Source organism: Canis lupus, chromosome 19 (assembly GCF_048164855.1).
Source record: "Canis lupus baileyi chromosome 19, mCanLup2.hap1, whole genome shotgun sequence".
Classification (NCBI taxonomy): domain Eukaryota; kingdom Metazoa; phylum Chordata; class Mammalia; order Carnivora; family Canidae; genus Canis; species Canis lupus.
The window spans coordinates 33,242,153-33,255,266 of record NC_132856.1 but is presented as its reverse complement, the minus strand read 5'-3'; the positions used below and the strand labels follow the sequence as shown (position 1 = coordinate 33,255,266).

The window sequence follows — 13,114 nt, the reverse complement described above, 5'->3', positions numbered from 1 at the left end:
TCTGAATCTTTGTATTGATTAAATAATTTAAAATGTAGATATTATATGTGCCCTATCTCAATGAATTATATGGCCCAGCCTATACATCAAATTTGGGGTAAACTTAGAGGTGTGTGTGAATACTGAATTTATTTCACCTAGAGAAAATTACTTGGAAAATCTGAATGTGATAGTTACAAGGTATTTATTATTAGTTAGGAACCATCTAAAATAAAGCCTGCAAGTCCCCCATCTGTTCAAATTTTGGTTTTCTCTTGTTTCTAGCTTGTGATTTTTTACTACTGAAAAAAAGTTTTTGATTGTCTTTTAGGACAGTCTCTGTGTCTTTACAGGTTTCCACTGTAACTCTTCTGTGCTGTATAAAACACTTCTAGGATTTGATTTGGCCTAGTCATTTTTGTTATGTGCTTTTGAGCTTATCAGTTTATTTATTCATGATGCTGATTCCAACTTAATTCTCTGGGAATGGGACTGACATTACATATAAAGCACTTCAAGCTTCTCAGAAATCAAGCGCTGAAAAAACTAGGATGTTGTTTTATTGCAGTTGTTTCACTATTGTTTATTTAAGCACTCAAATATTGTTAGTCTTAGAAAAGGTTTTTTTTTTTCATTTATCCTAATAGATATTATTAACTGAAGTTTCAGATCTGGTTCTTAGAACACATTTATTTATTTAATCTACTTGTCTGTCTTTACCTAATCTATCATTTCATTTATCTATCATCATTATATTTTAATTCCAGTTGTATTTGTTAGACTGATCTATCAAGTGAAACCTTTCTGAAAAGTTGGGACTTTTTTTTTCTTTCTGGAACTTTTAAATATTAAATGCAGAATATTAGATGCAGAGTTGAGTTGTTTTGCTGGTCGTGATGGTCAGTGTTTACTCTGTGTGCCTTGGGGAGTCTCCTTTGTTGCATTGCTCTGTTTGCTGCTGTGCCTTTACCATGGTTTTAGGTGGTCACTTAACCACGATAAATAAACTATAGGATGGATTAAAATATCTAAAGGTACTGTACAAGAGTCCACCTGTCAGTACCTTAAAACTTTTCCTTCCCATTCTTTTGACCCATGTTTTTCCTAAATCTTAATTTTAGAGTAGTATACATTATTAATTTTTCCAATTAGTATAGTGAGTAGTATTTACCAATGTTTCATTTTACATGTTTTTATACACATTTTCTGAAGTACTCCTAATTGAGGAGTAAAAGGATCAGTTACTAGCTTGAACTCTTGACAGGCATTCAACAAACTTTAGTTTTTATTTTTAAAAATTCCTTTCCTTGTTAAGCTTTTTTGCAAGTTTGACATAATATTTAGAGCACTTTGTAGAAAACTTCCCCCTTGGTAGGAGGCAGTCAAAGGTGAGGAAAACTGGAAATATGAGGAGGGAACTTAATCATCCACTAGGTTCCAAGTATGCCAGTCATCTCTACTATGCAAAACAATGTAAGACTTGTGGCATTCCCCACGTCACTAATAAAAGTTTGTCCATGGAGGCTGCAAACTTTGAGGCAGGAAATAGCATATGTTTGCCATGGATAATGGAAGAGAACTGATTGATATTGATAGATTTCAAGGATGATGGCCTTTCTCATTAGGACCAGTGGTCCACGTAATACTTGGATCAGATAATTACAAAATGCAGTGAACACTTTTCAATTCTTACTTGACCTCCAGACATAGCAATAGCATCTAGTCAAGTAAATGTTGGGCTCTAATGCAGAGTTGATAAGCTAGCCTATATTCCTCACTCCATTAATGATGTTTCAAAACATTCCTTCTTCATCTTTCTGTAGAACCTCCTGCTCCACTGAGCCTCATGCCATCCATCTTCCACACTCATTATATCCGCTATATTTTACTGGATAATATAGGGATTCCAAGCTACATATTCTTCTTCATTAAATCTTTTCTCTTAAATTTTTTATTTTAAATGAATTTATATTTATTAGAGTTCTAAAGAAGTATACATAAATCCCATATACCCTTCAATCAACTTCCCTTAATGTTAACCTCTTATCAAAATAAGGAAATTAGCATTGGTCTGACCCTCTCAACCAAATAACAGGCTTTAGTTGGATTCCACCAGTTTTTACATGAATGTCCTCTAGTCTAAGGTCCTGTCCATACCATGCTGCACTTAGTTGTCATGTCCCTTTAGACAACTCCAATCTGTCTTTCCTTGTTTCACAGCATTTCCTTATTTCTTGTGTCCTTGACACTTTTTAAGATTACTGACCAGGTGTTTTGTAGAATTTCCCTCAATTTGTCCCTCATCATGAGATGTTTTCTCATGATTAGACTGGGGTTATGGATTTGGAGGAAGGCTACTACAGAAGTAAAGTACCCTTACCATCACATTGTATTAGGGGAAGTATGGCATCAGTATGATTTAGGATTGGTGATATAAACCTTGATCATTCATGAAAGTAGTGTCTGACAGGTTGCTCCACAGTAAAGTTACTGGTTTTTTTTTCCCCTTTTCAAACTCTCAAGTAAAAATAAGTCACTAAACCTACAGAATGGGAGAATATATTTGCAAATGACCTATCAGATAAAGGGCTAGTATCCAAGATCTAGAAAGAACTTATTAAACTCAACAGCAAAGAAACAAACAATCCAATCATGAAATGGGCAAAAGACATGAACAGAAATTTCACAGAGGAAGACTTAGACATGGCCAACAAGCACATGAGAAAATGCTCCGCATCACTGGCCATCAGGGAAATACAAATCAAAAACCACAATGAGATACCACCTCACCCAGTGAGAATGGGGCAAATTAACAAGACAGGAAACAACAAATGTTGGAGAGGACATGGGGAAAGGGGAACCTTCCTGCACTGTGGGTGGGAATGTGAACTGGTACAGCAGCTCTCAAAAACTGTGTGGAGGTTCCTCAAAGAGTTAAAAATAGATCTGCCCTATGACCCAGCAATTGCACTGCTGGGGATTTACCCCAAAGATACAGATGCAATGAAACGCCGGGACACCTGCACCCCGATGTTTCTAGCAGCAATGTCCACAATAGACAAACTGTGGAAGGAGTCCTCGGTGTCCACTGAAAGACGAGTGGATAAAGAAGCTGTGGTCAATATATACAATGGAATATTACTCAGCCATTAGAAATGACACATACCCACCATTTGCTTCAATGTGGATGGACCTGGAGGATATTATGCTGAGTGAAATAAATCAATCGGAAAAGGACAAACATTATATGGTCTCATTCATTTGGGTAATATAAAAATTAGTGAAAAGGAATAAAGGGAAGGGAGAGAAAATGAGTGAAAATATCAGTGAGGGTGACAAAACATGAGAGACAGCTAACTCTGGGAAATGAACAAGGGGTAGTGGAAGGGGAGGTGGGCAGGGGGTTGGGGTGACTGGGTGATAGGCACTGAGGGGGGCACTTGATGGGATGAGCACTGGGTGTTATTCTATATGTTGGCAAATTGAACTCCAATAAAAAATTAAAAAAAATAAAAATAAAAATAAGTCACTAAGTCTAGCCCACACTTGAGGAGATTTACGCTTCACTTCTAGAGGGAGAAATACTGAAAAATGTTTAGGCATACATTAAAATCACTACAGTAATTAATGAATATATTGGAGAAGATAGGCTATGTAAATATCCTGTTTCTCCTTAATGTTTTGGTGGCTACTTTTAGCATTCATCTGCAGATCTTACCTAAAGCAAATACTGCTGTGGCAAATTTCTATTTTCCTCATTCCTTCTACATTTATTATTTAGAATTATTCTGTATGGAAAATTTGTCACTTCTCTATTTATTTTATATAAATATAAACTTTATTTATTTATTTATTTATTTATTTATATAAATATAAACTCATGGATATTTATTTTACTTCTGTGGTAGATTCTATTGTTTCATTGCTCAAAAAGCTTTGGCAATTGAAGATTTTTTAGGTTTTTTTTTGTGTCTCTCTGATATCTTTCTTAATTGATTTCTATTTTTTAAGCACTTCTATTTTGGCATTCAGCACAGCTTTTCTACATTAGTTAAAGACAATCTGTTCATTTTTGTTGTTGTTGTTGTTGCAATTTGTATCATTGTTCTGTGTGACTTCCATGCCTATGTGAACAATTTATCCAATGGCTGTAGCATCTCATTTCTGTGACCTTATCAACTCGTGGTCCTTATCTCCACTCGACTTCAGCCACCTACAACGAGCATGCCCTGATTCTTGCTATTACCTGGAATTGCTCTACCTTTGCAATATTAATTTTAAACATCTAATTTTCCAGATATTTCAGTCTCTTCCCCCAACAGTTATTCTTTCTTTTCATAGAAGCCTCAGGTCTCTTCATTTCTTTTTTCCCCCCCAGTCCATAAATTGTAGAGTTCACAACCCACGAGCCAGCACTTCAACCATTTGCTGCCAAAAACCACAGAACCTTGTTATGCTTTTGGTAGAGTTTGGCAAGCCTTCCATATGTATAGAATCAGCTCTCTTTCTCACTCCCCACTCTGCTTAAAGCTGTCCCTCTATACCTTTTTATTCCCACCTCTCCTCAGCTGATGAGCACATTTCTTGCTGCATGGAAACAATAGAAATCGTCAGAGAAAACACCTCCAACTCTAGGCAACAAACTCATTATCTTACATATCCTACTTTTATATTTTTCTCCTTTTCTCTTGTTCCTCCCATAAAGAATATAGATCTCTTCCTATTTAAGGAAGAGATCCCTTCCACATGGTCTTTGAGTCCCATTCTTTTTCTCCTTTATAAGCCTCTCAGTTTCTTTATTTTTGTCATTCTCATATCTTCAAATTCTCCCTTTCTCTTATTGGCTCCTTTACTTGGCTATGTAAACAAAGCAAAATGAAATAAAAGCCCCCCTTCCCTCAAGCCCATGTTGCCTTTCCAGTACATCCACTTTTTTCATCCACATTTATTCAGTGTCGTGATCAGACTATTACATTTAGCAATCAACAGCATGGGTGCAAAAAAAAAAAAAAAAAAAAAAAAACTACATTAAAACCCTTTGTTGGAATGCTTTACACTTTCCACAGAACAGAAACTAAAATAACCTGTTATACAATTAGTCACAAATACAGTCCTTGAGTTTTTTGCCCATACACATGAGTATTATCTAAAACATGTCTTCTTTGTAGCAGCTAGGCCCTGCCACCACTGTGCTTGGCTGAGTTCACAAATCTGTTGTAACCTGTAGCTTCCCTGTCGCTTCACTGGCTCTTCCCTCCTGCGAAGCTTTGTTTCCTGGCAGTAATTGAAACCTTCTGCCACTGCCATAGCTGCTGCTGCTGCTGGAACCGCCATAGCCACCTTGGTTTCATGGTTTGGTAAAGTATTGGCCTCTACCACCATAGGGGCCAGAGCTTCTGCCTCCAAAATTTCCTCCTTTCATGGGTCCAAAATTTGAGGATTGATTGTTTCAATTGCCAAAATCGTTATAGCTTCCACCACCTCCAAAGTTGCTTCCATCATTACCAAATGTGTTATGGCCATCCCCACTGCCACCATATCCACCACCATCTCAACTGCCGCCGAAGCCACCTCGACCACTGAAGTTCCCTCCATGACCAAAGTTGTCATTCCCACCAAAACCACCTCCACGACAACCACCAAAGTTTCCAGAACCACTTCAGCTTCTTTGGCTGGATGAAGCACTATCCATCTCTTGCTTCCATAGGGCTTTCCTTACTTCATAGTTGTGGCCATTCACAGGATGGTATTTTTTAATGACAATCTTGTTTACAGAGTCATGGTCATCAAATGTCACAAAAGCAAAACCTCTCTTTTTGCCACTGCCTCGGTCAGTCGTGATCTCAATCACTTCAATTTTCTCATACTGTTCAAAATAATCTCTTAGATGATGTTCTTCAGTGTCTTCTTTAATGCCACCGACAAAAATCTTTTTCACAGTTAAGTGGGCAGCAGGTCTTTGAGAATCTTCTCTTGAGCTAGCCCTCTTTGCTTCCACAACTCTTCCATCCACCTTGGGTGGCCTTGCATTCATGGTTGCATCCACCTCCTCCACGGTGACATTCGTGACAAACCCAAAGCCTCTGGAGCACTTGGTGTTCGGATCTCTCATTACCACACGGTCCGTAAGCATTCTCCATTGCTCAAAATGGTTCCTCAGACTCTCATCGGTTGTTTCAAAGCTCAAACCTCCGATGAAGAGCTTCTGCAGCTGTTCAGGCTTTTTGGGAGACTCTGACTTAGACATGACGGTGGTGGGAGGGGAGACTTTAAAGATGCTTACTCAGCGGCACTTAGGGGCAGAAAGCACATCCACATTTTTATCAGCCTCTTAACAGGCACACTTTTTGAGAATTGTCTACCTACCTGCCTCTACTTCTTAATCCACCACAATTCAGCTACTGTCCTCCTACACCATTCCACTGTACTGCTCTTACCAAAGCTGCCAATGACCCCCATGTAATTCAATCCATCAGGTACTTAGCAATCTTCATATTAGTTAATCATCCTTGTTGATCACTCATTCCTTCCTGAAATCCGCCTTTTTGTTTTGCTTCAGTGGCATCTTTTATTTCTCTTCCATCTATTCTAGCCATTTTTCATTTGTTACCTATTCTTTGGGGTTACTCCTTCTCACATCACCACACTATTGGGGAGGAGGATTTGTTCTCTCCAAAGTCCCCAATTACTATTCCTAGGGCTTAAAAATCTGGGTCTCCAGCCCAGAAGTCTCATGAGCCTGAGCTCCAGATATCTACCTGACTTTTAAACACCATCACTTGTATGTTCCTTAGTTACTTTGGATTCACATCCAAAAATAAACTCTACATTTTCCTTTTCGTGTTGGACCTCTCTTTGTTCCCTCTCTTGGTGAATGTTATCACTATTTCTATAGAAACCTAGGAGTCTTCCTTAACTCTATTATTTCTCTTGCCCCCATGCCTTCCTTGACCACCTCTCTACCTCCATGCCCCTCTATGCCCCTCCTTTGTATTTCCTGGAACCCTACATCCTGTTGAAGCAATTAGCTTATTAAATGCTTTGTTTACTTTCTTGTATCTCCAATAAGTAGGAAAGAATACATGAATTCCTTTTATTTTGTTTATTAACCATGACTACTTTTCCTGCTCTTCATTTAACTCTTTTTATAGGCAAAAAGTGATATAAAACAGATTTAATTTCAGAAAACCATTTTAGAGATGTTCCCCATGGAAACATCATTACAAATGTGGTTGGGTTCTCAGATAATCCAATATTCTAATTCATAATATTGCTAAATGAATTTATAATTCCCCTTAGAACTTTCCTATGTATTATTATTGCTCTAGGGAATCCCATATTTTTCTTCCTGTCCCTTCCCCATTTACCTGTTATTTTTCCTTCCATATCATCTCATTCATATAATGGGTTAAATAGCCTTTTATGAGTTAGTATGAGATTCTTGCAAAATTGATTGTTTGCAAAATGGCAAGTTGCAGTTTTTAGCAAGAAGAGAATACATTGGCAAAGATAATGTTAATGCCTATAGTTGAATCCACATCAATTCATTATTCCTTTATTTATGGAAAAATGGAATGGCTGGAGTTTTTGACTGCTGCAATGCCTAGAACCCACTATCTATCAATTACTGAAATGGGATTGCAATTTCTCCATACACATTTTCTCTAGACCATTGCTAAAGCAGTCGATGGTGACCAAGGATAAAAATAATAATGACCTGGATGTAGGCCAGGTCAGCCATTTATATATATATATATAAATGTTGATAAGGTTTACAAACTTGGAGGAGTAACACACATCCATGCACACACAACCCTTTAACCATTAAAAACAATCCTCCTATGATATAATATTACTGCCTGGGTTACCAGTGTAGAAGAACAAGCTGCTGTAAAGCAAAATCTCTTCTGCCTTGAGGTTGTGACTTCTTGATGAGAATCATCCAATTGAAATCTCCAAAACTGAATTTCCAATTTACTTATACCTCAGTGGATAATGTTCAGATTTCATTCAGATGTTGGACTCAGCCCAAGAGTACACTTGGACTTCCCTCCCATTAGCAAACATTCCTGGAACTATGGATATTTGCTGCATTGTCCTTCACCTGGTTAGACTGCCTGATGCTTTTGCTGAAACAGCGAATCTCTTAGGCTGTCAGGTACTATGGTTATCTGTCTCCTCATGTTGATTTCTGGCAGTCAACAGGCATGCTGCTGTGCCTCTCAATGTCCTTGTGCAGAAGCAAGGTCTTGGTTGCAGCTGGTCAAACATGAAGGTTGTAAATATTAGTCTATCATGTACCCACAACTACTTTGTGACTCTACTCACCTAGACCTAATTATTCAGTACATATTATTATTATTCAGTACACATTCTTAATGTAGTTTCTCAATCATCTTTATGTTGTGAAGAGTTTATGTTCAAAAGGAATTATTCAGGGATCCCTGGGTGGCGCAGCGGTTTGGCGCCTGCCTTTGGCCCAGGGCGCGATCCTGGAGACCCGGGATCGAATCCCACATCGGGCTCCCGGTGCATGGAGCCTGCTTCTCCCTCTGCCTGTGTCTCTGTCTCTCTCTCTCTCTCTGTATGACTGTCATAAATAAATTAAAAAAAAAAAAAAAAAAACAAAAGGAATTATTCAGATTTCATATTTCAGTGATTGCAGCTTATCCTAAACTGTAGCTTACATGTTAGAGGTACACTCACTAAGTTGTGTGAATACTAATTGTATACCTAAGCAGTCTTTGACCAGGAAGTGTAGTATGGTAAGAGCAATCATAGCCTGATCCTTTACCTAAATGTGGGAATAGTATTTGATCTAATGATTACAATTTGTTAGTCAGTTAGTGTATATTGAACCTATGAAATACTTAAAGCATAGCCTTAAGCATTTTAAGAAGGTTTGATACTCTTATCTTTGATTTAGCCGTTCAAAACACATACTCATGAAATGGTCCTAAAATAATCCCTGGGCAAGGTTCATTAAGTACAAGCCTATAAATTGAATCTATAGTCAGTGCTAGGGTTAGAGTTAAGGAATGATCAGAGTAAGGAAAAGTACATTCACTCAACACATTCTAGACAAGATTTATTGAGGACTTCCTTTGTGTTAGGCACTCTGCTAGCCTAGATGGTAGGGATACCAAGATAAATCCATACATTCACTTGCCTCAGGATCTTAAGAGGAAGACAACGTGTGAAAAGAACATGGGCAAATTGCCATAGGAGTGCAAAGAAAATTCTGAGGGGCGAAACTTTCAGAGGTTATGTAGAGAATCCATAAAACCCTGCATCTGCAATTCTAAACAGAGCTGCTGCTTGCAATGTTTTGTTCCTAGTTACCTTGGGTAGAAATGACACTTTGTCCCAAGCCCTCTATCAATAAACTGACCACTTGTAATTCAGTAAAGTGAGAAAGCTGAACTTTGCAAACTTTATGTTAGACTTTAAGATATTGATTAAATGAAAGCATAAGGAGGAGCTTTGAAATTCAGTTTGTAAAGATTGTTTGGCCAAGTAGGGCCATATGTTGAACAAATATTTGGGTGTGTGGTGAAATAGCACAGGCACAGCCAAGTGGGACAGGATGACATTGGGAGACAGAAACACATTGCTAGCACAAGAAGAATCTTCAGGGATTTTTACAGTACTCAGATCCATGTCAACAGCTTGTCTCACTATGTCATGCCTATCTTTAGGCAGTATTATCCTGAAATACCACAGACTACCATGGTCTAATAGAAATATAATGTGAGATGCATATATTTTAAATTTCCTAGTAGTTACATTAGAAAAGAAAAAAAAAAGAGAGGTGAAATTAAGTTTAGCAATATATTTTAAGTTTACCCAATATATCCAAAATATTACTTCAACAATAGTCAATATAAAAATTTAGGACATTTCTCACATTTCAAGAACTCAATAGCCACATTTGGCTAGTGGCTACCATGTTGTATGGTGCAGCTTGAGACAGATATAAATATATATTCTTTAGCCTTTTTGGGGGACCCCATTCCAAAGTTCACTGATGCTGGGAAAGTGCTCTTAAATGTAGCACAGATTCCTAATGCCAATATTTGACTGTTTCTTCTCATCTCATGCTGTTATCATTCAATGAATATTTACTGAACTTCTGTATACTAGAGTATATATTTGGTGATGAGATATAAGAGCAAATAACACTACTGTGGTTCTTGCTTTCAGGATGCTTACAAGGAGTAATGTAGAAGAGGAATAGTATTAAATTAAATTTAATTTAAATTAAAGTAAATTAAATGTGTAGTTATGACATATATTGGGATGGAAAAATGCAGATAGCACCTATGAGTATTTGTAGCTGGACAACCTGGTCTAGAGGGACTGGGAGACTTCCCCTGAGGGAGTGACCTTTGATCTGAAATCAGAATGATACCTATGAGGGGGCTTTGAGGCAAAAAGGCATTTGACACTTTGAAGGATCTAACAGGAGAATGGTGTGGGTCAAGTGGAAAGAGCAAAGGTGAAAGTGGTTTATAATGAGGTTGGGGAATTAGGCAGCCAGAACACATGTGATCCTTAGGTCATATTAAGAGCCAGAATTCTCCTAAAAGAAAAGAGAAGTCACTGTATGTTTTTAAGGAATAGAGGCACAAATTACTTGATTTGCATGATAGAATATCCTCTGTTATAAACTGGAGAATGGATCTGAGGGAAAACAGGTGAATGTGGAGAGACCTTTCTAGAAACTACTTTATAATCTGAGCAAGAAGATTAGGACAGTGGCTAAACTGTCCTTAAACTGAATTGTGGGAGAAGTGGGCTCCTAGCTCAGGGAGGAGGAGTGTCTAGGCTGACTCCCAGCTTTTCTGAACTGTTTAGATAAGTGTGTCCTTTTAAGCTCTCTTAGCTTCCCTCTGGCATGCTGGAAATTTTAAAATGAAGTATCCATCACCTAAAATGGAAAACATAGTGTTAATTTGCCTGACATCTTTCTTTTTTGTCTGAAACAGGAATTTATAATTCTTTGGTGTTAATGTTAGTATAATATAAAGAAAAAATTAACAGTGAGCTTCTGTCCATGTCTCTTATGCTTTTACTTACTGAGTAATCACAGGGTGAATTACTTAAAAATTTTATTGCTTTTTACATTATTGTCTTTTTTCCTATAATTATATGATCTTTGCATTGACACATAGTATTATTACCATAATATTGTCATGAGTAGCTGTTAATAATGAACTTCTCAGACTCAGGCTAAGGGGAAGCAATAAAGGAAATAATTCATCTGATTCTAAAATTTCCTAAACCAATTAAGAAACTACAACAATAAAGCTTTAATTAATTAATTTTTAAAAACTACTTGGACAGATTTGTAATCATTCTAGCTAATCATTAAAAGATTACATTTTGCATAGCTATCTTTTTTTCCCCACTGGTATCTTTTTTAACATTAGTTATTAAATAGTTCATTTATTTCATATTCCAAATCTGGTTGATGTAAAAAATCAAACTTAAATAATTCAAAAGAATTGAGCTTTGACAATAATGTTCATTCATTCATGGGATAATTATTAAGCTCCTAGATGCTTAACAGAATAGATAACCCTTGAGGGCTTTAAAATATAGCAGTGTGGGCATAAATGAATAAATATGTAAATAAATATATGATTTAATACATTACTGATAAGTACTATTTGGAAAAGGGAAAGAAATACAGAGCTTAGAGCAACAATGAGGGCTATGTAGATATGGTGCTGAGGGAAGACCTCTCCATAAGGGAACATGTGAACAGTGTCCTGAAGGCAGTGATGGAATATTAGCTGAGCAAATATCTGAGGTAGGACTCTTTTAGGCACAGGGAAGCAAATACAAAGATTCTGAGTTGGTCATGTGTGTTTTCCTGGAACATTGATAAAGAAGCCAATGATGCTGAACTATTATGAAGAAGGAAGCAATGGAGGAAATGAGATGAAAGAGGTGATGAGGGGCCACATTATAAAGAGTCTTAAGGAGACTTAAGAGTCTTAAATCAAATAAAGATTTTAGTTTTTATTCTAAGTACAATAGGAGCCATTGGAGAGTTTTGAACAGGGACAAATTTGAATTTAGATGTAGATTGTATAAGAAAGAGGAAAATCAGGCTTGATTTTTAGGTTTTTGGCCTGAGCATTAGATACAAGGTGATGCCTTTATTGAGTTGGGGAAAACTAGGGAAGAATGAATTTAGAGGAGAAATCAAAATAGTTCAATTTGAGGCATGTTAAATTTGAAATGCCTCTTTGAAATTCCAGTGGAGATGTTAAATAGACATATATAGAAATTTGTAGTTCAGGGGATAATTGAAGGCTGGAAATATACATTTGAAACTAATACCTAGAATTTAAAGTAGCTGTTGGAATTCTTGTCCATGGATCCCAGAAGGTTTATTCTGCAGTCACTACTATTGACATTTCTTTCCTCTTTCTTGCCCTGCTTTCACTCCTGCCTTTGACCTTGTGGAGGGTCAGAGAACATTCTTCTTATTGGAGAACGATAGTAGTCCCTATCTAGATGATAATGGTAGAAGAGAATGGGAATATTCATCATTAGGAATTTGTTGGAAGCTTACTGTGTGCAAAATCATAACATAGGGAGCAAAAGCAAACAGAGTCCTTCACCAAACTTATAATCTGGTGCATAGTAAGGCATAGAGGCTTAGACCAGACATTAATCAAGTAATAACAAAAACAAACATAACATTGTAATGACACATGTAACAGAACAGAAATGCCTGTTACTAGAGTATATAATAGGAGGAGTTAAGTCTTGGTCTTGAGGTCAAGGAAGGCTTCCTGATGGTATATTAAGAGTTATGTGATGGGTGAGTTAACTAGGCAGTCATCCAGGGAGAGGAAACAGTAAATACAATGGTTCTGTAGCAGGAGGGACTATGGTATATATTCATATGTAAAGAGACTAGAGTGGCAGGAACACTGAGAGTGAGGGGTAGCATTGTGCAAAATAAGGGTGGAAATTCACACAGCAAACAGATAATGGCTTATAGGCCTCATGATTTGTGAAAAATTGTGGTTACAATGTGGAGAATGGATTAAGGCTGGGGGTGGGGATGGAGGAAAGACACACAAAAAAAGGTTGAGGAAGACCATAGGTCTATAGA

General features: G+C 37.2%; 1 long non-coding RNA gene and 1 pseudogene across 5 annotated transcripts in view; one reads left to right on the top strand and one right to left on the bottom strand.

The window, feature by feature from the left end:
• Window positions 1-13,114, top strand: part of LOC140610079 (uncharacterized) — a 171,205-nt gene that overhangs the window by 43,946 nt on the left and 114,145 nt on the right. The gene's annotated exons all lie outside the window — the stretch shown is intronic.
• On the bottom strand, window positions 4,985-6,226 carry LOC140611315 (heterogeneous nuclear ribonucleoprotein A1-like; annotated as a pseudogene).